The sequence below is a fragment of the Ostrea edulis genome, chromosome 2 (assembly GCF_947568905.1).
Source record: "Ostrea edulis chromosome 2, xbOstEdul1.1, whole genome shotgun sequence".
Taxonomy (NCBI): domain Eukaryota; kingdom Metazoa; phylum Mollusca; class Bivalvia; order Ostreida; family Ostreidae; genus Ostrea; species Ostrea edulis.
Window position 1 is genome coordinate 87,799,335 of NC_079165.1, and position 22,949 is coordinate 87,822,283.

Here is a 22,949-nt window from a genome sequence, read left to right on the forward strand (position 1 = left end):
CATGCAGTTGAGACGCAAATATCAATGATCATCAACGAGTTCACACACAATGGTCTACATCGACTTTATCAATAGTATATGATGTAGAATGTTCAATGACAATGAAACAATGACGGAAGCACAATTATTGGCCGCAGACCCTGGAAGATAACAGAACCTGCAGCGGCGCTTCAAGCAAAATTCGGCAGACACCGCCAAACAGCACAATGAGTAAAGCCATAACGTGGAACGTCGATGTCGTTAACATGGTACAGGAGTTAAACATCATCCTAAAAAATATAAAAGGAAACAGCAGAAACAAACCAAAAGATAAATACGTGAAAATTATTCAAAAACTGCAATTATAGTAAAAATTGGGTGGGAGGGAGGGATTGCTTGTTCATGTTGTTCTAGAATTTCCCAAAAGGAAGGAGGTTTTGCGCATGCTTCGTGGCAACCAGGGTTGCGGAAAGTGACGACATTTACCGAAGCGAAACTAATAGGAATGCATACGAGTTATCCTTCTTGGTCTTGCTCAATTCATCTCAATAACATGACTTAACTCATAAGCGAGTTAAGTCGGATTACTATACCAAGTGAACTTTGAATTAGAAAAGAATTCGCTACCCCCCCCCCCCTTCTCCCCTTGTTCATGAAATATGTCACAGTTCTTTCTGCTGAAATTGTTTTTCTTTATTAAGGCCAATATTTGGTGATGGTAGGATGGATGTCGAAACTTTTTTATCAATCAATATATATGATTCCCCAAAGTTCAAATCTCTTCCTTCAAAGAGAACAAAAAATGACTGGTCTACATGAAAAAAAAATCCGATTGTCGGTATTTCCTTTAAAGGATGTAAATTGAAATCTTTACATTTCCCATGTCTTTGCCTTTCATATCTTTACAAATTATAATAAGAACCATTTCGTCATGAAAGCACAGTAGCTGTGAATAAAGCACGTATGAATATATAGTACTTCTGTTTTAACAGCTAGGATTCCGATAGAATTGAAAATAGAGTGTAAATCTAAGAAATGAATTCAATTTTGGAAGTACATGAGGGTACATGTATGATCTGCAAAGCTTCTCGCTGGCATACTTTTCATGAAGCGCAAACTCTGTTCATGACCTCGTGCATACATTTTTTTCTTAAATGGCCTTGCAACCCAGACTCGTTAACACAAGTTCAATCTTTGCATCACCGAGTATCTGTAGTGTAAAATGAACCCTTATTCTTGGATTCTCCGTTGAGATATTATATTTTGTGTGCATCAACTAAAGAGTTAATATTCACAGCTTAATCATTATGTATGAGCATATCTCAAGAACCACTAACCCAGAAAAGCTGAGATTTACATGAAAGCTTCCTGACATAATGCAGATTCAAGTTTGTTCAAATCATGGGCCCCGGGGGTTGGATGGGGCCACAATAGGGGATCAAAGTTTTACATACAAATATATAGGAAAAATCTTCTTCTCAAGAACCACTGAGTCAGAAAAGCTGATATTTACATGAAAACTTTCTGACATAGTGCAGATTCAAGTTTGTTCAAATCATGGCCCCCGGGGATAGGAAGGGGCCCCAAGTGGGGATCAAAGTTTTGCACACTAATATATAGGGAAAAACTTAAAAAATCTTCTTCTCAAGAACCACTAAGCCAGAAAAGCTGAGATTTACATGAAAGCTTCTTGACATAATGCAGATTCAAGTTTGTTCAAATCATGGGCCCCGGGGGTTGGATGGGGCCACAATAGGGGATCAAAATTTTACATACAAATATATAGGAAAAATCTTCTTCTCAAGAACCACTGAGCCAGAAAAGCTGATTTTTACATGAAACCTTTCTGACATAATGCAGATTCAAGTTTGCTTAAATCATGGCCCCCGGGGGTAGGATGGGTCCACAAGGGGGGGGGGGGATCAAAGTTTTACATACAAATATATAGGGAAAAACTTCTTCTCAAGAACCACTGAGCCAGAAAAGCTGATTTTTACATGAAAACTTTCTGACATGGTGCAGATTCAAGTTTGTTCAAATCATGGCCCCCGGGGGTAGGATGGGGCCACAAGGGGGATCAAAGTTTTACATACAAATATATAGTTAAAATCTTTTTCTCAATAACCACTGAGTCAGAAAAGCTGATATTTACAAGAAAACTTTCTGACATAGTGCAGATTCAAGTTTGTTCAAATCATGGCCCCCAGGGGGTAGGATGGGGCCACAAGTGGGGGGGGGGGGGGTCAAAGTTTTACATACAAATATAGGAAAAAGCTTTAAAAATCTTCTTCTCAAGAACCATTGGGCCTAAGAAGTTGACATTTACATGAAAGCTTTCTGACATAGTGTAGATTCAAGTTTGCAAAGGGTAGTTTGGGCCATAATAGGGACTAAGGTTTTACATGCAAATATATATGGAAAGTCTTCAGATATGGGCCAAGGTGACTCAGGTGAGCGATGTGGCCCATGGGCCTCTTGTTTTATGATAACACTGGTTGAATTAGATTATAGGGACGTGAAATAAAGTTGGGATATCGGATCATATAGAAATATAGCAGATATCGGATCGTATAGAAATAAAGCAGATATCGGATCATATAGAAATAAAGCAGAGATATCGGATCATATAGAAATAAAGCAGAGATATTGCATCATATAGAAATAAAGTAGAGATATCGGATCATATAGAAATAAAGCAGAGATATTGGATCATATAGAAATAAATCAGATATTGGATCATATAGATATAAAGCAGAGATATAGGATCATATAGAAATAAAGCAGATGTCGGATCATATAGAAATAAAGCAGATATCGGATCATATAAAAATAAAGCAGAGATATCGGATCATATAGAAATAAAGCAGATATCGGTTCATATAGAAATAAAGCAGATGTCGGATCATATAGAAATAAAGCAGATATATCGGATCATATAGAAATAAAGCAGATATCGGTTCATATAGAAATAAAGCAGATATATCGGATCATATAGAAATAAAGCAGATGTCGGATCATATAGAAATAAAGCAGAGATATTGGATCATATAGAAATAAAGCAGAGATATTGGATCATATAGAAATAAAGCAGATATTGGATCATATAGAAATAAAGCAGAGATATAGGATCATATAGAAATAAAGCAGATGTCGGATCATATAGAAATAAAGCAGATATCGGATCATATAGAAATAAAGCAGATATCGGATCATATAGAAATAAAGCAGAGATATTGGATCATATAAGAAATTAATTAAAGATATCGGATCATATAAGAAAGAGGAAGTGGGAAATTACGATGATCCTCCAGAGGGGTATGGAGTTCAATATATCGTACAGAATTACTATACCCTATTACTTTTGTCAGTTACGACTTGTTCCCATAGTTTTTAAAATCTTTTCTTGTTTGAATTTAATCTAACAGAGAAAAAATTTGGTACTTTCAAGTTTATCAAATGAGGAAAGTGATGTTTTTCTACGCTGTTCATTCACCAAAAATATATTCCTTCTAATTCATTTTAGCATTCAATGTTGTTTGGAACATATTTCATTGATCAAATCCAAAGGATTGGGAACAAATTCTAACAACATACTAGTCCCTCTCCGAAAGGAATTACAATATGTCGTGCGAGGTGATAAATGTACAATAATTAATGTTACAGCTGTAAGAAAAGTGTAGTTCACGATTCAAATAGTTCATAACTTATGAAAATACGCACGCATCTGACGCACATCTTGGTCTCATCTGTCTGAATGAGAATAAGAATCCTTGCATTAGTTACATGTCATTCTCACACTTTGACAATTTATTTTGTCTTCAGAATTTAAAAGGAATGAAAAGTTAAACTTTGCGTACTATTTTTTCTAAGTGAGTCTTTACTACTCATACAAGGTGTTCATTTGAACTTCATAATTGTAAAGTGGATACACGTCAATTTAGAGTGCGCATGCCACAGGCAGTTTTTTTCATACATGGGTCACCTCCTTACAGATTAGTAAGGGGGGATGTGTGACCCATGTATGAAACAAATACCTGTGGTGCATGTTTATGTAATATTTATCGGCGATCAAAGAAAAAGCTATTAACGCCACTTCAGATTATTTCATTCGCAGCAACACAACTGCACTTGGCAGCAGGTATGCTATGAAAAGGTTTCTTAGATTTGTCTTAGGTCATAATATAGCTGTATCTTTCCATATTAATTGCAAAACAATTATCGTTGTTTGATTAAATTTGTTTTGGAAAGGCCAAGTCTGTAACTATTGTAAAGAGAGGCGAGAGTGAAAAGATGAAGATAACAAACAATGATCAATCTCATAAATCCCATAAAAAATACAAAATTAAGAGTAGGGCAAACACGGACTTCAGCTGGACACACCAGGGATGGGATCAGGTGCAAAGAGGTAAGCATCCCCTGTTGTTTCTGACAATTTTAGTCCTATGATAGTTTCGTTAACATGCCTGCAGATATACAATGTTAGATGTGTATAGTGTACCAACCTACAAGCATTGAAGAATATGGTCTCATTCGAAATACAGGGGTTGATTGTGTTTGTATCGTAGGGAATGAGGTGTGTGTGGGTTCAGGTTTTAACGATATATTGATGGGAATGAAAGGTGAAGATAACGAACAGTGATCAATCTCATAACTCCTATAAGCAATACAGAATAGACAGTTGGGCAAACATGGATCCTTCGACGCACCAGAGGTGGGATCAGGTACCTAGGAGGAGTAAGCATCCCCTGTCGACCGGTCACACGCCGTGAGCCCTATATCTTGATCAGGTAAATGGAGTTATCCGTAGTCAAAATCAGTGTGCCAAGAACGGTCTAACCACGTCAGGCAGCATTTGACCCAATAATAGGTTGTATTGGCAAACTAGATCGTTATAACAACCATATAATTTACGAAAAGCTGACTTTAAACGAGTGTTGAAACCCCTGTACCATCAACTTGTTTATCAGTAGCTTGCCTCGATTTAAAAACTGACCATACGCAGAACAAGCTCTTGCGTATCGAATCAGCTGAGAGACACAAATACCATACGCAGATGATAACGGAACATCGCCATGTTGCGATGGGAGAAGTTTCAAATCTGAATTAATCTGGAGATAATTATAATGTTAAAACTCTTGTCATATTGAGAATTATCTACAACCATCTCGATCCATTAAAAAATTATAGTACGAGGAAAACACCAGATGGATTCTCTGAAATACGAGGATGAGTCAATAAGTAACCAGTCTAACTTATTTCCGGTTGAGATCCACCTCTTCTTTTTCGATGTAATTTCCCTCTAGTGTGATCTACTTAGACCAACGGTGTTCAAGTGACATCAGCCCAGAACTGAAAAAGTCAGGGTCCTTTCCATTGACCCAGTCCTCAACTGCCATCACGACTTCTTCGACAGACCGGAAATGACGTCCACTGACATCCTTTTTCAAGTTTGGGAATAGGAAGAAGTCGCTAGGAGCTAGGTCAGGCGAATAAGCAGGATGTGGTATTAATTTATACCCGTTTCGCTTTACAGCATCCATTGCAACTTTGCAAGTGTGGACTCTCGCGTTCTCCAGTTGCAGCTCAACACCTTTAGAGAGTTTACCTTAGCATTTTTCACGGATGGCGGTTCTCAGTTGGTCTAGCAAGTTTGCATAGTACACTACAGTTATTGTACTTCTCTTTGGTAAAAGGTTCAACATAATAACGCCTTTTTCGTCCTAAAATAATGTGGCCATCACCTTGCCAGTAGACGGTTGCGTCTTGAACTTCTTTGGTCTAGGGGACCCAGGCCCTACCCACTGATGACTCTGAGCTTTATTCTCTGGCTCATAATAATGAACCAAAGTCTCATCTACAGTCACCAGACGCAAAGGAAAATCATCGTTTGACCTAAAACGCTTTGACAAGGCGCTGCATACTCGTGCTCTGGTTGTCATTTGCCCATCGCTAAGGGATTTGGGGACCCAACGGGTTGTTGGCTTGCTCATATCTAAACGATCGTGCAAGATTGTTGAAACGCTACCTTGTGAAATGCCTAATGCCTGCGCTATTTCTTCCACCTGAATTCGCCTATCAGAGTATACCAGATCCCGAACTTTCTTACACATTTCTTCGTCGGTGACATCCAGTAGACGTCCAGACATGGCTTCATCTTCTAAATACGTTCTACCGCGTTTGAATTCCCCTCCCAGAAATTAACCTGAGCATAAGATGGTGCAGAAGACCCATAAACATCGGCTAACTCGCCGTGTATTTTCCTTGCCTGTATTACCTTTTAATACAAGAACCGAATTACATACTCAACTGTAGATGAAAAGCATGCCTTTGCATCACTAGCCATGTCAGACATTCAATATCTTATCAAAGAATGACTCAATACGCGTGCAATTTTGTACCCAGGTATAAAACATGTATTGAAACAAGGCATGAAAATCATGACTTTCTCGGTCAATCGGAAATGGGATAGGCTGGTTACTTATTGACTCGCCCTCGTATTTCGATACTCAAATTATCAGCTGAGTAGTATATGATAGCGGATAATTATTGAAAGAACCCAAACACATTTGCACGTTTTCTAGCAGGGCACTGCCACTTGCAGTAGAACTAGCAAATTTTCTTAGCCGCTAATTCCGTTATGCGGTTGGCAATATGTACATTGTGACACTAACAGCTGTGGAGAGGACCAATTTCTGTTTAGGTCACCTGAGTCCATTTTCGTCCGTCCTCGTGCGTCGGTCGTAAATGTTTGGACATTTTCAGCTTCTTCTCTGAAACGGTTGAACTAATTCTATCTAATTTTGGTAAATAGTATATATGGGTAAAGGGGAATAAAATTGTGAATTTCATGGACCCTGCATCCCTGGGGTCTAAGGGATGGGATCAAAACACTCAACATTTATGCAATCTTCATCTTTAATCCAAGGCATCAAAAAGTCAAACTGTTTGCATGATTATAATGAGCCATTTACCAAAATTATGAGGTTTGTGACCTTTGGGTTTAGGGTCAGTTTCTAGGGTGGGACTAAGTTGGTCATACATATATATTAAACATGCATTTTATCTTAGAAACACTTTACCTTTACTTCCGGACATCAAGGAGGCAAACTGTTTGCATGATGACATCTACTAAAATTGTGAAATTTATTCCTCAAAGGTTCAGGCTCTGTTATCATAGAATCCTAGAGTCTTTTCCCGATCGTCTCGCACTGTCTCGTAAGCTACAGGCTGGCTGGATACAATAACATCTAATACAATAAGCATATAAACTATAAAAGATGTAACTATGATATGGTGTAGCTTTGTATGCGACTAATCATATTATTACTGATGATATCAAATACTCCAAAGGTAGTTATATTAGGTCACCTGAGTAAACTCAGGTGAGCTATTGCAACTGGTTGTCGTCCGTTAACAATTGTACATTTTTTAACTTCTTGATAACTACCATTCCAATTATTTTAAAATTTGGTATGAAGCATATTTAGGACAAGAAGGACATAAATTGTAAATATCAGGACTCCTGTACCCCTGGGGCCTTAGGGGCAGGGCGAAAACTGCCAAAACTTGACGAAATTAAAAAAAATATTCTTCTTTAAAACCACACATGTGTAAGAAAAACTAGATACATAGTGGTGTAGAACAGGAAGGCTTCTACTACAAATTGTCAATTTCATGATCCCCGGAGTAGGGGTTCTGACCCCAGGGTGGGACCAAATTTGGTATATAGTGTTTATGTGTAAAACACTTAAATGGCATTTTCTTTACAACTGCCTATCTTTATGAAAAACTAAATGCATAGTGATGTAAAGCAGGAAGGTCTCTACCAAAATTGTAAATTTGATGATCCCCGGGGTAGATACCCTGACCCCAAGGCGGAGCCAAACATGATATATGGTGTTTATGTGTAAAACATTTAAATAGCAGCTTTAGTGCTGTTGATATTGAGTTGAAACTAGATGGATATTTAGAGAGAGCAGGTAGTCCTTTAACAAAATTGTAAATTTGATGATCCCTGGGGTTTTAGTATCAAGGTGGGGCCAAAATGGTCACTTATGAAATACAATTGACCATATTTAAGTTCTTCTTGATAACTACCATTCCAATTCTTTTCAAATTTAGTATGAGACATTTTTTAGACAAGGGGGACCTACATTGTAAATTTCAGGATTTCTTCACCCTTTAACCTTACAAGTGCAAGAGAAGGCCTCTACCAAAATGGTCAATTTCATTATCTCCAGGCTAGAGTTTCTGACCCCAGGGCGGGGCCAAATTTAGTATTATACAGTGTATATTATATAATGTATATGTAAAACATTTCGCTAATATCTTTTTTTATACTATTGATACTAAATTGAAACTAAATAGATATTTAGGAGTAGGTCGTCCTTTTCCAAAATTGTAAATTTCATGATACCAGGGGATAACAGTTTTGATTCCAGGGTGGGACCAAATTTATTATATTGATTATTGTCTTTATCATTTGAAAGACTTCTTCATGTTTGCTGATGCGGTATAAAAACTAAGTGCATATCTAGGAAAAGCAGGAGAGGATGTACCAAGATTGTGAATTTTACAACCTTAGGGTTTTGACTTTATGACAGTGCCAAATTAGTCAAATCGTGTTACTGTTAAATATGTTATGTAAAGTCTTTCATCAGTATGGGCACTTTCAGGGGGCATTTAAGTTTTAAGAACACATCATGTTTTATAATGTTGCTAAATATTAGAATTAGCTGAGATATGTAGAGCAGGATTTTTATTCTTCTAGATTTCATTGCCCTTGGCACTAGTGACACCTTTAACTAATTACCAAGTGACCAATAAGCCCCTGCGGACCTCTTGTTTGAGGATGAATTTCATTTCATTTTAAAATGCCCTTACTTTATTGAATTACGCAGGAAATATATCAAGAAGTATTATTGGAAAAACCCATCTGTTTTTAAACTTATACAATTATTAAGTGTAAAAAATTTCAAAGAGTTGTGTAATTTGGGGAAATATCTTTACTGTGCCTTTAATTTACGTAATGATTTACTTATGTAGCATTCTCTGTCTATAAATTCACATCAGTATTGTGTAACATACCATATAATGTCATGCCATGCCATACTATACAATTGTTAACTTGTTTATTATTTTTGTAAACATGTATGCCATAAGACGTATGTCTTCAGCAATAAAGAATAATAAAGTTTGATTTGCACGGTATTTTACACACACACACACACACACACACACACACACACACACACACACACACACACTATATATATATATATATATATATATATATATATATATATATATATATATGCTCGAAAACCTTCAGCTCAATAAACAAAATAATTAAATGTATCGAAATTGTCCTCACAAGACCCAAAGGAATATTCCTTTTAATTCTTTAATTGCTTCAGGAGAGGATTATAATAAATATAATTAAGTTTTGATTTAAGAAAATATTTCACATGGTTAACCAATAATTGGCCGAGAAATAATGTGTTCTAAATATAAGAAGGATAACGTATTTGTTGTGTGCCAGGCCAAATAATTTTTTTATGTACTGCAAAGTCACCACTGCCCCATTTCCCAAAGAAGTATTCAATAAATCAGATTTCAATACTTAGATGGCTTTTTGCGATTAACTATCCATTGTTGCAACAACTAACATTGATAACCATTCTACAAGAGTCTTCTTTTCTCATCAGAAAGAAACGCAAACAAACGGCGTTTATGATAGATTATTTTGGTTCAATGTAAACTTTTATATTAATTTTTTAAGAACCTTTTTTTAATGATTAAAGGGTGCTATGTAATCATACAAAATAAATGCTAGTGTTCTCATACACACTAAATGCTGGTGTTCTCAGACTTAACTTCTTTCTTCGTTTTTTAAAAGGTTCTGTATCGCGCTATATTACATCAAGAGAATTTCCCAAATTCAGTTTGTATTGGTGTTTTGTCGATATATAGAACATGCATTATCTGCTTTATAAATTTGCATCTGTTTAAAAATCTTGAAAGCCATCGATATCCATTTATCTGTTATTGTCCTTCCTCTCAGTTCGTAATCGACGTTCTCAAAAGTCCTTTGTTCCAAGCGTTACCACATGCAGATTTTGCTTATTCTAGTACCAATTTTATTGGTTTTGTTGCGTTAACACACGTAGATTTTGCTTATTCTAGCACCAATTTTATTGGTTTCGTTGCGTTAACACACGTAAATTTTGCTTATTCTAAAACCAATTTTATTGTTCCGTTTATTTTGTTGCGATTTTCATTATCTCGAGTTACGACAGTACATGAAATCATATGACGCACCAGTTTCTTTTGTTTTCTTCTTCAGAATTTATGAATATATTTTAAGATATAATGCATTTTGATGTCAAAGAAGCAGGTACAGTTTCTACAGTCACCTGGCCCAGAAAATGGACGATTGTAGTAGGAGTCCCAAAATCTGGTACTCAAATAACGAATAAATAAGCCAACAGAAACAACAACGTTTGATTTGATCCAAAATTGCTAAATGTGTTATATGACAGGAGCATGAAGTTGGCATGAAATATTGCAAAAAATGCCAAAATCAATTTAAAAATCTCAGAAATATACAGCCCATGCGTCGAGCAAATTCATATTCAAATACACTTTTCATCTTCTATTAATACACAATATACAATCTGTATATTAATTTCATTTTGCTCGACAGATGGGCACCTTTTCCTAAGCAACAATCTGGATGCAATTTAACAGTTATCAAGTTCTTTTTGAAAAAAGGCGGGAAAAAGTATTATTCATTTATTTATTTACACAATCGTACCTGGTTCTTTTTATAAACTCGTTTCCTGCAATGAGTGGAATATGCAGGTTCGAATATTTCATTTTCTTATTTTCAATTTGATTTTTTGTTGTTGTTTATTTTTGCTTGTTTTGTGTCACGAAGTGGATCAAGGAAGGTCTTTGCAGTTTCTATGGACTTTGAGTTTAGTTCTAGTGCAGATATATTTTAGAACCAATATATCTTATTTACAAATTAAGCTGTTGTTTGACTTCTGCTATAAATGCCCGCATTCAACAAAGAGTTAATGTCATACCTTCCGTTTTCCATTTCGAAAAAAGATACACGACTGAAGAATGAAGGTTTTTTTTTTTCATTCATCCAGCAAGCCCCCCCCCCCCCCCCCCCCCCCCCGCTCAACACACACATAAAACATGATTGGTTTTCGCATATAGGTTTTTAAAAGCAAGATCAATATTCTTTCAAGCGTTCTCATGCTATACGTCTTCCTTCAACAGGTTCAGTATTGTGCTGCATGAACACAGAATATTTATTATTAAAGTTTGTATCAGTGTCAAAATGTAGAACTTTACATCATTTAAAAATCTTGACAAACACTGGCCTTTTACAGCTCCAAAACGACGTTCTCAATATACCAGGCAATTTTTTAAAACAGGAATGTTGCAATTTCCATTATTTTATACTTTTTGATTTAAAGGATTTTTTTTTTTTTTTTTTAGAAAATGCACTTTGTTTCATTCTGAAGAATTTATGGATACATTGCAACATTTTTTAAATTTTTTTATTTTGATTTTTATTAAAACTTTATTATCAGTTTTTAGATATGCACTGTATACATCAATCCTAATAATAAAAAAAAATGATACGTTTCACGTGAAATGAGTTTATGCAGTAGTAAATCTTTCATCTTTGATTTGTCCTACATCAAGGAGCATCTCATTATAGGTACATCCCAAAAGAGTTTTTACCAGGTGTTATATCAAAGCAGAACAGTTTTATATTTATGAACGTCAATCGATTTCATTTAATTAAAGTAATGCAACTGCAAATATAGATAACTAGTTAGACTATTCCTTTAGATTTTACAGATATTTTGTGTTTTTGTAGATTTGATATTTATTGGGTATTGATTTCAGAAGAGCGTTGTGTCACTGAATACATGGGCATTTTCGTTATGAAAAATGGAAAATTACATTGTATTGACATGGTTTAAATGTGCTTTTTTGTACAATATATCAAAACATATAGATATATTGAATATTTTTGCGGTAAATATACATGTACTCGAATTTTTAAAACTTAGACGAGAGTCATTTCATACCCAAGTTTTGTATATGCATGAAGCTGCTGAAGACTTAAGGACAATGTAATAAATTTTAGATTTCTTTAAACGTGTTTTACAAAATTTAATATGTACCAATTCTGTAGACTTTTTAAATGGTCGTGTTTAAATGTATCCTTCCTTCTCTGCGAGTTTCCGATAGTGTACAGATACCTTTATGCGACTATCTATATTTCAAATGATTGCCCTCATTGGTTATTTACTAGGTTTTGTGACAACGTAATTAAGGACACAGTCCTATTAATAAAACTTTACGAGCGTTTAGAGTTATTAGCAGAAAATCATAATTAGATGGGGTCGTTTTCAGTTACGATTTAATTTCATAATCGCAGTAAAAAAGAACATATTTTTGCTCATATTTCACGCGACAAGTTGTCGTTAACAAAGGTTGTTTATATTTTTTTAAATGATGCATTAAGTAAGTGCTTGTAACTGATACTTCATCTTATCGCTTTGTTATCAAATGCTATCATTTTCTTGACACGGTTTAGAGTAGGGAAAATGTGTATTTTTTCTTAGGTTTTAAACGACAAATATTCAATCCATTGATGGGATTGAGCAGCAGGCTTAGCCTATATGAGCCCTCTCCCTAACGATCGAACAGAACATGTACAAAACTGCATAACATTTGGAAATGTGTGTATCTGATTAATGAAACTGTTTTGTTCCTTAGTATAACTGAAATACATTTACTATATTATAGCCCCGTGTAATTTTCATTCAAATAGATTTAATGTATGAAATGTACATTGCACTTTTAAAAATATTTACTTTATTTTGATGAAGAATATACTCACAAAACAAACGGATATGCATGCATGTTAATGCGCGTACTTCTAACACGTGATGTCATAAATGAAATATTTTCCCCGTGTTTTCTTTTTTAGTTTGAAGGGGAAAGTGCTCATTTTTCTACTTTTGAAATTTTGTTCTCTAAAGACTTCATGTTCATGACACAATGACATCTTTCGAAGTACGTCACTTGTAGAAAAATTAATCTTGTTCATAACATTATTCGATTTTTTAAAATATAAAGTCAACACTGAAAATGATGTTTTCGATTCAACAACGATTCATTTTTAGTGTCAGATTCCAATATATGATTCAAACTAGTTAAAATTTTATTTTCTAAGATTCTATATTCTTGAAGGGTTGAAGTAGTCTCTTTTCACTCATAGTTCTTTTGATGAAAACTTTTATTGTATATTTTTTCTTTCCTTGGTAGGTCCCTCTGTCATTGATGACTTGTGCTGAAAGATCTTGGATAAAACGGCAGGATGTGCGTCATTTAACATTTACACCAGCTGGCTTATCTTTATTATCAGATTAAAATTAGTAGTACAAACTAATTCCTATACCCCATTATGCGTGTTCCAGTTTTTGTTTGAAATTAACAGTACAGACTAATTTTTGTATCCTGTTACTTGTTTGAAATGAACAGTACAAACTAATTTTTTAATCCAGTTATTTGTATCATTCATGTTCCAGTTTTAGTTTGACATGGAAATACAAACTAATTTCTACATCCCTTTATTTGCTTGAAATTAGTAGTACAAATTAATTTCTATATCCTGTTAATTGTTTGAAATGAGCAGTACAAACTAATTTCTGAATATTATTATTCGCGTCCCAGTTTTCGATTGTTTAAGTAATAAGGAATACATTATGTACAATTGATTTTAAAGAATTGAACTATAATAAATATTTGAATGATTCAAATTCAACATTTCTGTACATTTCAATTTTTGACATCTGTGAGATGGTAATATGTAATTTTAACTATAGTTTATTACTTTACATAGAATTTAAAATAGACTTATCGAAAGTAAATACTTGTCATGTTGTACACGTAATTCGATCAATTGGTGAAGTCAAAACACAATTTACATTGTCATATAGTGTGTATTTGTATTTACTGGGAGGGGTTAATTACAAATTTTACATTGTCATTTGTAAAATTTCCATTTACATCCACTCGGATTAATTCAAAATTTACAAGATCACAATAGACATTCTTGGCACTAAATATTTGTCTTTATTTTTGCTCTAAGTACTCAGGCTCTCCGCAATTTCATTTCAAATACGCCTCATGCCACCTTATTAAATGTAAACATATTGTCATAAACTTTCCACACAGGAGCATATCGACTTGTGAATAATTAAAAGTTCAAACATCTCTCTCAATGGTGTGAAAATAAACTACTTTTAATCTGGCGATTTGACCTCATCCTTCTTAATAACCCGGGTAGTGAACTTTATGTAAAGAAGCCAAATCTCCTTGCTGGTTTATCAAGGACCAAATTATTTTTGATAATTCGATGACCATTAGAATTAAGAGTATTTTAAAACAAGGGCAGTCCACACGTACTTATTTTCGGGTAAGACTAATTTGTAGATTAGCGGGATTGGTTAACCAGTTAATTGGTTTTATATGATAATGTTTGATATACAATATTCAGGTACACGTACACGCACTAGTTAGTTATTTTGTGAGACCACTGTAGTATCCGGTATACATTTGACGTAATGCCCTTCTCTTTTACCCTTTTCAAAATATAATCCTTTTTTAGCTATTTTATAGAAATGAAGTTGGAAAAAATGATAATTATATAAATTTCAAAAATAGTTGTTTCCATCCCAAGTGTTTTGATAAAAAGCGACTGACGCGGCTTGTCCATTTATATCGTGATTTTTCAGACTTGTCAGGAGTCTTGACAATCCCTGTTAAATGTCAGCAAAGATACCTATCTCAGATTTCCAAAGATAAATTACAAGAGACAAATATAGATTCAAGGGTTGCATGTTTGTTTGTGTGTTGTTTTTATATATCTTCATTGTCAGTGACGACCCATGTACGTAATGTTGTTACCTTATTTAATGAACCCAAAATGTCATAGTAGTTACAAGAGGTTGATACACTTTACAGCCAAAAAAGATAAAGATTACAACTATAACACAAGGTTAAAAACAGGCATTATCCCTATCTTAGTGTATTGAAACCTGTCCGTTCTGCCTCATTGTCTATTTTTGAAACGTTTGCACATGGCTTGGCATGTGAATTTTTTAAAGATTTGGTAGAGGAATGCCGGTGACCGACCGTATAAGTAGATGCACCAAAACAATTCCAAAACTAGAGAGAATTTTTTTTTCATTTTTAAAAGGGAGTCTCCTTTTTAAGTTTATAAATTTTACATTTGCAAGAAAACTGGTCATCGAGGTCATTATTTTGGAACACCCGCTGTCTATTAGAAGATAATTTTGACACATTGATAAATAAAACATGTATTTAGTTTCCTCTTTAAATGAAATGGATCTGTTCTCGTCAACGGGACCAAGGTACTCGGTGGTCATTCCATAGGAGTGTGTAACCACCGTGTACAATCACTGTACTCTTAAGTGGCAGGTGTGGCGAAAAGAACTGGATTCGAACCAAATCTGTCGACATGGTTTTCAAAATATACAGACTATATTCAATCTCCATAAAAAATGAAATGGATGAATATACATGAATAAATGAAATATAATTATAATCAAAATGATATCAGTTACAAAATATTATTGCACACACAATATCGAACTCAAAATTTTGTTTTGAATTCAATGTTATCATACAAAAAATGTTTAATCATATATGGTATTATATACATAATATTATCAATAATATACAAAGACATTTAAAATCTTTTTTAGTTGGTTGTAAAATGGGGTACCTGTAAAATGCGAAACGAAACTTACAAAACGAATCGAAATCAAGTCGAAATAAATGTAACGAAACGGAACAACACCAACAGGAACAGATTGTATAACCGAAATCTTCAATGATATAGGCGAAGATCTCGGGCCCAGTGAAAGTCGTACCATACAACTGAAATTCGTCTCTCCTTTGATGTGGTCTTTCGGGTTGACTGATGCATTGTTATATATCTGTCTGCCTCCCAGAAATAAATAGAACAATTCCTCCATGAAGATAAATAAGCCATTTATAAAAATCATAAATGACGAAAAAATGCACAAAATAACATACTATAGCATGTTGCATTAAAAACATACAATATGCAAATAAAAACTATGCAAACGGATTAACCATCACTGATATATTCTAAGCGGTCCATCGATTAGCATTAAACATTGTGTGAAGAAGCCGGTGTCTGAGAAAGTAGAAAGCATGCAAAAGGTTGAAAATGTTGGAAGGGGGATAAGCTTCCGTAGTTGATCAAAATGATTATCTTTGGATCCAGAAATATCAGAAGTGGAGGGCTTAGGGCTTAGGAAACAGACTAAAAGAGGCGGGGAGGTCGCCGACGTTGGATCCACCTTTTGGCAAAAATACGTGTTTCAGTGTGTGTGTGTATATCTATCTATCTATCTATATATATATATATATATATATATATATATATATATATATATATATATATTCTGCAAAGAAACTTATACAAAAGGTTTATAATAAGCTACCGATGGTATATGCATGTATACATTTTTTTCTGAAAGATAGAAGATAGAGAGATGCATAAGTCATTATCTAATGTGAAAATAAAAAAATAAACTTAAGTGAAATAATTGATTCCAGCAGGTGTCAAATATATCTTTCACCATTTTTATATGCAAGATGTTTCCAAGTTTCATAAAAGGAATTTATTAGCAATATCGCAGCATTTAAATTCAGTGTCTTCCCTTTACATCTCATAGTGTAGATATACTATTTCAGCCAAAGAACAAGGTTATTTTGTATAATTTTCTTTTCATTGAAAAATCCAAAAATATAATTATTTTTTGTTATTAATATTTGAAGATTTGTTTTATATTCAAAACAATCTTCAAATCCTCTAAGGAAATGCTGAACAATATCACACTCCCAAAACAAGTGTTCAATTGTTTCTTCTTCTGTCTGGCAGAAAGTACAACGGCGTATAGAGTAAATGTGAAAGTTACAGCAAACAATGAGCATCGTGGTAAATGATGACGTATAGAGAAAAAGTGAAAGTTACTGCAAACAATAAGCATCGTGGTAAATGATGACGTATAGTGGAAATGTGAAAGTTACTGCAAAAAATGTGTATTGTGGTAAATGAAGACGTAAGGAGGAAATGTGAAAGTTACTGCAAACAATGTGTATTGTGGTAAATGATGACGTATGGAGGAAATGTGAAAGTTACTGCAAACAATGTGCATCTGACATGGTAAATGATGACGAATGGAGGAAAAATGAAAGTTACTACAAACAATGAGCATTGTGGTAAATGATGACGTGTAGAAGAAATGTGAAAGTTACTGCAAACAATAAGCATTGTGGTAAATGATGATAGAATGAACACATTTTGTAATCTTTGGGAACGAAATTTATTGTTCTTCTTCTTCTATAACGCGAACGTTATACTCTGTTTGCGATCTCCGTAAGTTGCATGCCTTATACAAGGTAAGGTTTGTTAAGTACCGTTTGGCAACAAGAGACGAATATGCAAATCGTTCTGTATCGTTATTTGCGATCTTGGCGATTAAAATTTGGTGATTGGTTAACCATAAATACTTTAATTTCTAAAAATTATATGAATATAAAGGATCCCTTGTCTTATCAATAGACGAAAGCGTCATGTCAACAGATGATCAAAGTGGTATATCTTTTCTATGAATTCAAAACAATCTCAACAAATATAAGCCTATCTTTAGGGCTTCAAATCAGTATTGCCTATATATAATGTCAGATTTACTTCTTATAAAATTAGGTGCTTTTCGACTGAGGCAAATATTTATATTATCTACAATTAACTAAAGTACATTTGTACTTGGCTTTTGTTAAATGGTTTTATAAAGAAATTCTCGTATGGACTGGAGAAGTATTCTTATTTTCTTAAACCGTATCACCTTACAAAATTGTCATTTAGGATTACCGAATTGAAAAAAAAATATGTATTTGTTTTCTTTAAAATACATATGCTGTCGTCATAACTATCTAAACAACATTGTTTTAACTCCTTTTCAGGGGTCGTTTATGGATCAATATTCGGAGCGCTCACTCCGAAGCTTAGAACAATGCACTGCTCATCATAAAGTAATTCTATAGGTTTAAATTTTTCTTTTTCTTTGAATGTATGCAAGCCTTGTGAATTCAGAGCAATAGAGCTTTCTCTTCTTTCTTCTCCTTTCTTTTCTTTCCTTACGTAATCGATATTACAGTCTTTCTTTAGTTAAATATCAAGGCTCTTCCAGTCAAGGACATTAACACTCTGCTTTTCAAATTTTTGCAGCATTACGTAATTTCATATTGCTTCCAATTTTTGACTTTACTCAAACATGCAATGCTACTTGCAAACATATGCACGAAGACATCTTGGAATTCAATCAGTCGGTTTTAATCATTTACGTATTCCCAGGGGTTACATTTTTCACACACCTTTAGACATTGAAATCCACCTCAAGCATAACAGAACTTTTTCGTACATGAATTTTTCATTCGTCGAGAATTTTAAGAGCAGCAAAATAATTATTTCACAATTCATCAATGGAAATCAACATTTTTAAACTTGTAATTCAAATCTAAAATCTAAAATCATCTTGTACATCTGATTATTTTCGCGTTTTATCAATATTGAAAGTTCAGCAAGCTGTATTTTCGTTTACAATATTTATTGAAATTCTTGCCATACACACCACTAAAACAATGAACTTCACAAAACTTTTCAAATTACATTACCTCCTGAGTAAATCTGAGGAAGTGGGGGCACCAGGATGTCAAAGGCACAATTAAAACAAACAGAAAACCCCTCGTTATACATGTAATGTATTAAAATCGGAATTTCCGGAAAAGCTGTTTAAGTTATCATCTCTTTTTAGAATAAAACAACTTTGAAAACAATTACATCCTCAAATAATTTATTATCGTTAATGCATCTCCTCTGTAGCTGGTACAACAATACTTTACGCTGTCTATTGCGAAATTATAAAAGATACAGCATCTTCTTTAAACCTGCCCTAAATGAATTTAAAGCTGAAGCACATGCGCAATAAAAAGTTACCATGCAAGGATTACAAGAGAAATTAAACGCGAACCATGCCTTGTACAACGCATAAAGAAAAAATCATTTCAATGAAGAAAATATTTCAGAAAGACAAAGGGTCATTTTAACCAGTGTTCCAATATCTGAACGAACGATTTGTTAAATAGAACATGACGCATATATATCATACATCTGTATTGGTTCTGTGACCTATTTCAATACCTTCTGTTCTTCTAGTCTGATGAATTTGCAGAAAGACTCGCATATTTAAACACCTTGAACCGTCTTCTACAATAGACACTCGAGTTCCATGTGTTTGCAGTATGAACAGTCAAAATCAAATACTGTCCTCAATGTCGATATTTCGTGCTTTATCCGTTGTCTATAACCCCAGCAATTCGAGAACTTGTAAGAATAACAATGACAGGTTTTACCATTATATGAGAGAAGATCTCTTTTACAAAATTGCAGCTTTTATTTGCCAATTTATCGAAAAAAGGGGATTTTTTTCACTATCATCCATTCTAAAAACAGGTTGGGTTTATAATCTGACATTCTAAGGTGGCTGGTTTAGTGCAGGTGGAAGAGTCTTTACTTTTTCTTTATTTATACAAATTCTTTCCTGCGAAATTCTTCTACCTGTACTACACCAGCCGCTGTAATAATCTGATACCAATAAATAATGCAGACATATGTATGTATATTCCCAGGAAAGTGAAAAACAATATTCAAAGTGAATAATTCATAAAAACAATGTAATGAAATTAAATATCAGACAATAATATAATTCGAAATCCTATAAATACAGTTAACGCAAGTCTATTTAATTCGATCAGGATTCCCTTTGATATCAACATTCATTTTAATTCGACCAGGATTCGCTTTGATATCAACATTCATTTTAACCCGATCAGGTTTCGCTCTGATATCAACATTCATTTTCATGAATTTCATTGAAAAACATCTTCGCTATAATTTCGAACTTGATATATGAATGCATTTGATATACACGTTTTGTATGCATCATACCGCAGGCAATTGCATCGCTTGAGGTCGAATTTATTATTAAAGACTCTTTATACAGTAAATTCGACCCCAAGCGATGCAATTGCCTGTGCATCATACATGGTGTTTATAACGTATAGAGACGTTTATGCAACCTTGTTTTCTAAAAATATCTTCAGAGATTTTTTATAATTGGCTTTTGCAGGCATATGTATTGGAAGAAAAAGTTCCCTAGGAATTTGAAATTTCATAGACATCAAATAGTGCCGAATGTTTTGCATAGCTTGTTTTGAAATATTCATCTGTTTCTTCCAACGTGAGGGAGAAAATCATTAAATATTTAATATACATATAAATATTTGACTCGACAAATTAATAAATTTGAATATAGAGTGAAGTAAATGTTTGTATTTTCGTGTTAGTGCAGAGAAAAAAATCACAAAAGGCTCCAATCTTTGGTAACATGATTCCCATTCTTTGCTGATAGTTTTAATGTTGCAATGATATATGCGAAATCTATTGCTTTAACACCAGTGTGTATAACACGTAACACAGTTGTGGTTGTATAGAAAGTAACAACGATTGCTCAGGGCTGCGTTCAAGATCGTAGCGGCTAGCCTAGGGACTAGGTATGGTGGCTGATTTGTGTCATTTTACACTATCGTCTTTTTCTTATTTCGCGGAGAAAAGACAACAAAACGATATTTAGCGACGTTTCGTCCCGAAAAAAGAAATGACGACAAAATGATGAATTAGCTACTTTTCGCCTCAAAATAACAAAAAGACGACAAAGTGTACAATGACACAAATCAGCCACCATACCTAACCCCTAGGCTAGCTGCTGAGATCTTGAACGCAGCCCTGGGAACATTGGTATACGCAATCACAAGCGCAGGAAGGAGAAATGTAGATATACTTTCATTTCTTTGTTGTATCATCCATTATTGTAACGATTTCATACTTTCTATTCCGTTTTGTCTCTGTTTTTCCCCTTTGTAATTTTTTTTTAGTGTATCTTGATCAGCTGATTTATTACATAGAGATGCTTGCATAGTTTTGACAAAATATAACGTTGCTTGTTTTTGCAAAGAATATATTTTTTAAAAGATTCGTTCCAATACATGACCTGTACTAAGAGGCGACTAAATGGGGCGGTCCTTCGGATGAGACCGCAAAAGCCGAGGCCCCGTGTCACAGCGGGTGTGACACGATAAGGATCCCCCTGCTCAAAGGCCATAAGCGCCGAACATAGGCCTAAATTTTGCAGCCCTTCACCGGCAGTGGTGTCGTCTCCATATGAGTGAACAATTCTCGAGAGGGACGTTAAACAATATAAAATTAAATCAATCAAAATACTTTAAAATTCACTCACCCCAACCAGACAGCAGACGACGGACAAGCTTTGAGAAATTTACTCAAGCCTTTAACTAAAGTGAGTTATTGATATAATTTACGTATTTCCGGATTGTCTCAAAATAATGCAATGGTTTTATGAGCAGCTCTCAAACTAAAGGTAATATCTCAAAGGGCATATCTCCAATCTCATTTGACAAAGCGGCGTGCGCCGATTGTGCCGGCTTGACGCTTTATTGGCTTGTTTTTGGTCCGCTGGCGTATGTCGAAGATGCCGATTTATGAGACCAGCAAGGTTCTCGCCGAATTATAAAAATGGCGGCCAACACAAGTAAATGCGATTTTAAGTATGTAGAGATGCAAATATCATTACGAAGCAAATATTTGACAATGTCAAAAGATAACAATATATAAAAAGTGCGAATGATCGGATTTTAATTTATTTTACTAATGTGTCAAAACAGAATCCACGTTTATTTTGTATGTATCTGTCGTAGTCATTCTTTCATGGGATTCCCGCGAGTAACGTCAATAATTTGGACGACTTAAATTTACAAGAACAATGGCAACGTGTTCCGCCGTATTTTCCCCCCGCTTAATTTCATTTGTCAACCGCTTTATGTTGGTCATATGACTGACGCAATTCGGCGTGCGCCGAGTTAGGACAGATGGAATCGGCCCTATAGTTCCAGGGGTAAATCTCAAAATATCGTAATAATTATAGGGGTACATCTCAACATGATGTAATAGATCTGGGCGACAACTCTCAAAATAATGCACGAATTCGTTTTGTTTGTTTCACCTACCTTTGAGAATTCTTCATTCATTCTGGGGTTGGGGTGGGAAATATGTTGGGGTTCCCCTTTAGCAGTGTTTTCGTTTGGAGTCAGTGTTTCGCAAATTCTATGGTCGTTGTAGCGATATGGTTTGCCAGTGCAGCCTATTGTTGGGTCAGATGCTGTATGGCGTGTTTCGTGCCGATTGTTGGGCCGTTCTTGGTGCATTGGTTTTGGCTGTAGGTGGCTCCGTTTGCCTGGTCGGGATATAGGCCTCGCGACAGGTGTGACCGGTCGGCGGGGGATGCTTGCTTCTCCTGGGCACCTGGTCTCACCTCTGGTGTGTCCAGAGGCCCGTGTTTGTCTGGTCTCACCTCTGGTGTGTCCAGGGGTCCGTGTTTGTCTGGTCTCACCTTTGGTGTGTCCAGGGGTCCGTGTTTGCCCAGCTGTCTTTTTTGTGTTGCTTATGGGAGTTGTGGGATTGATCACTGTTCTTTTATTTATACTGATACGTTACCAGCTGTAGTTGACCTAAATTGTGACCTATGTTTATCACGCAGGACCATAGCAGTGAAGCGCCTGGTCCCGCCTCTGGTATATCCAGGGGTCTATGCTTGCCCAATTCTCTATTTTGTATTGCTTGTAGGAGTTATAAGATTGATCACTGTTCGTTATCTTCGCCTTTCACATATAAATACCGA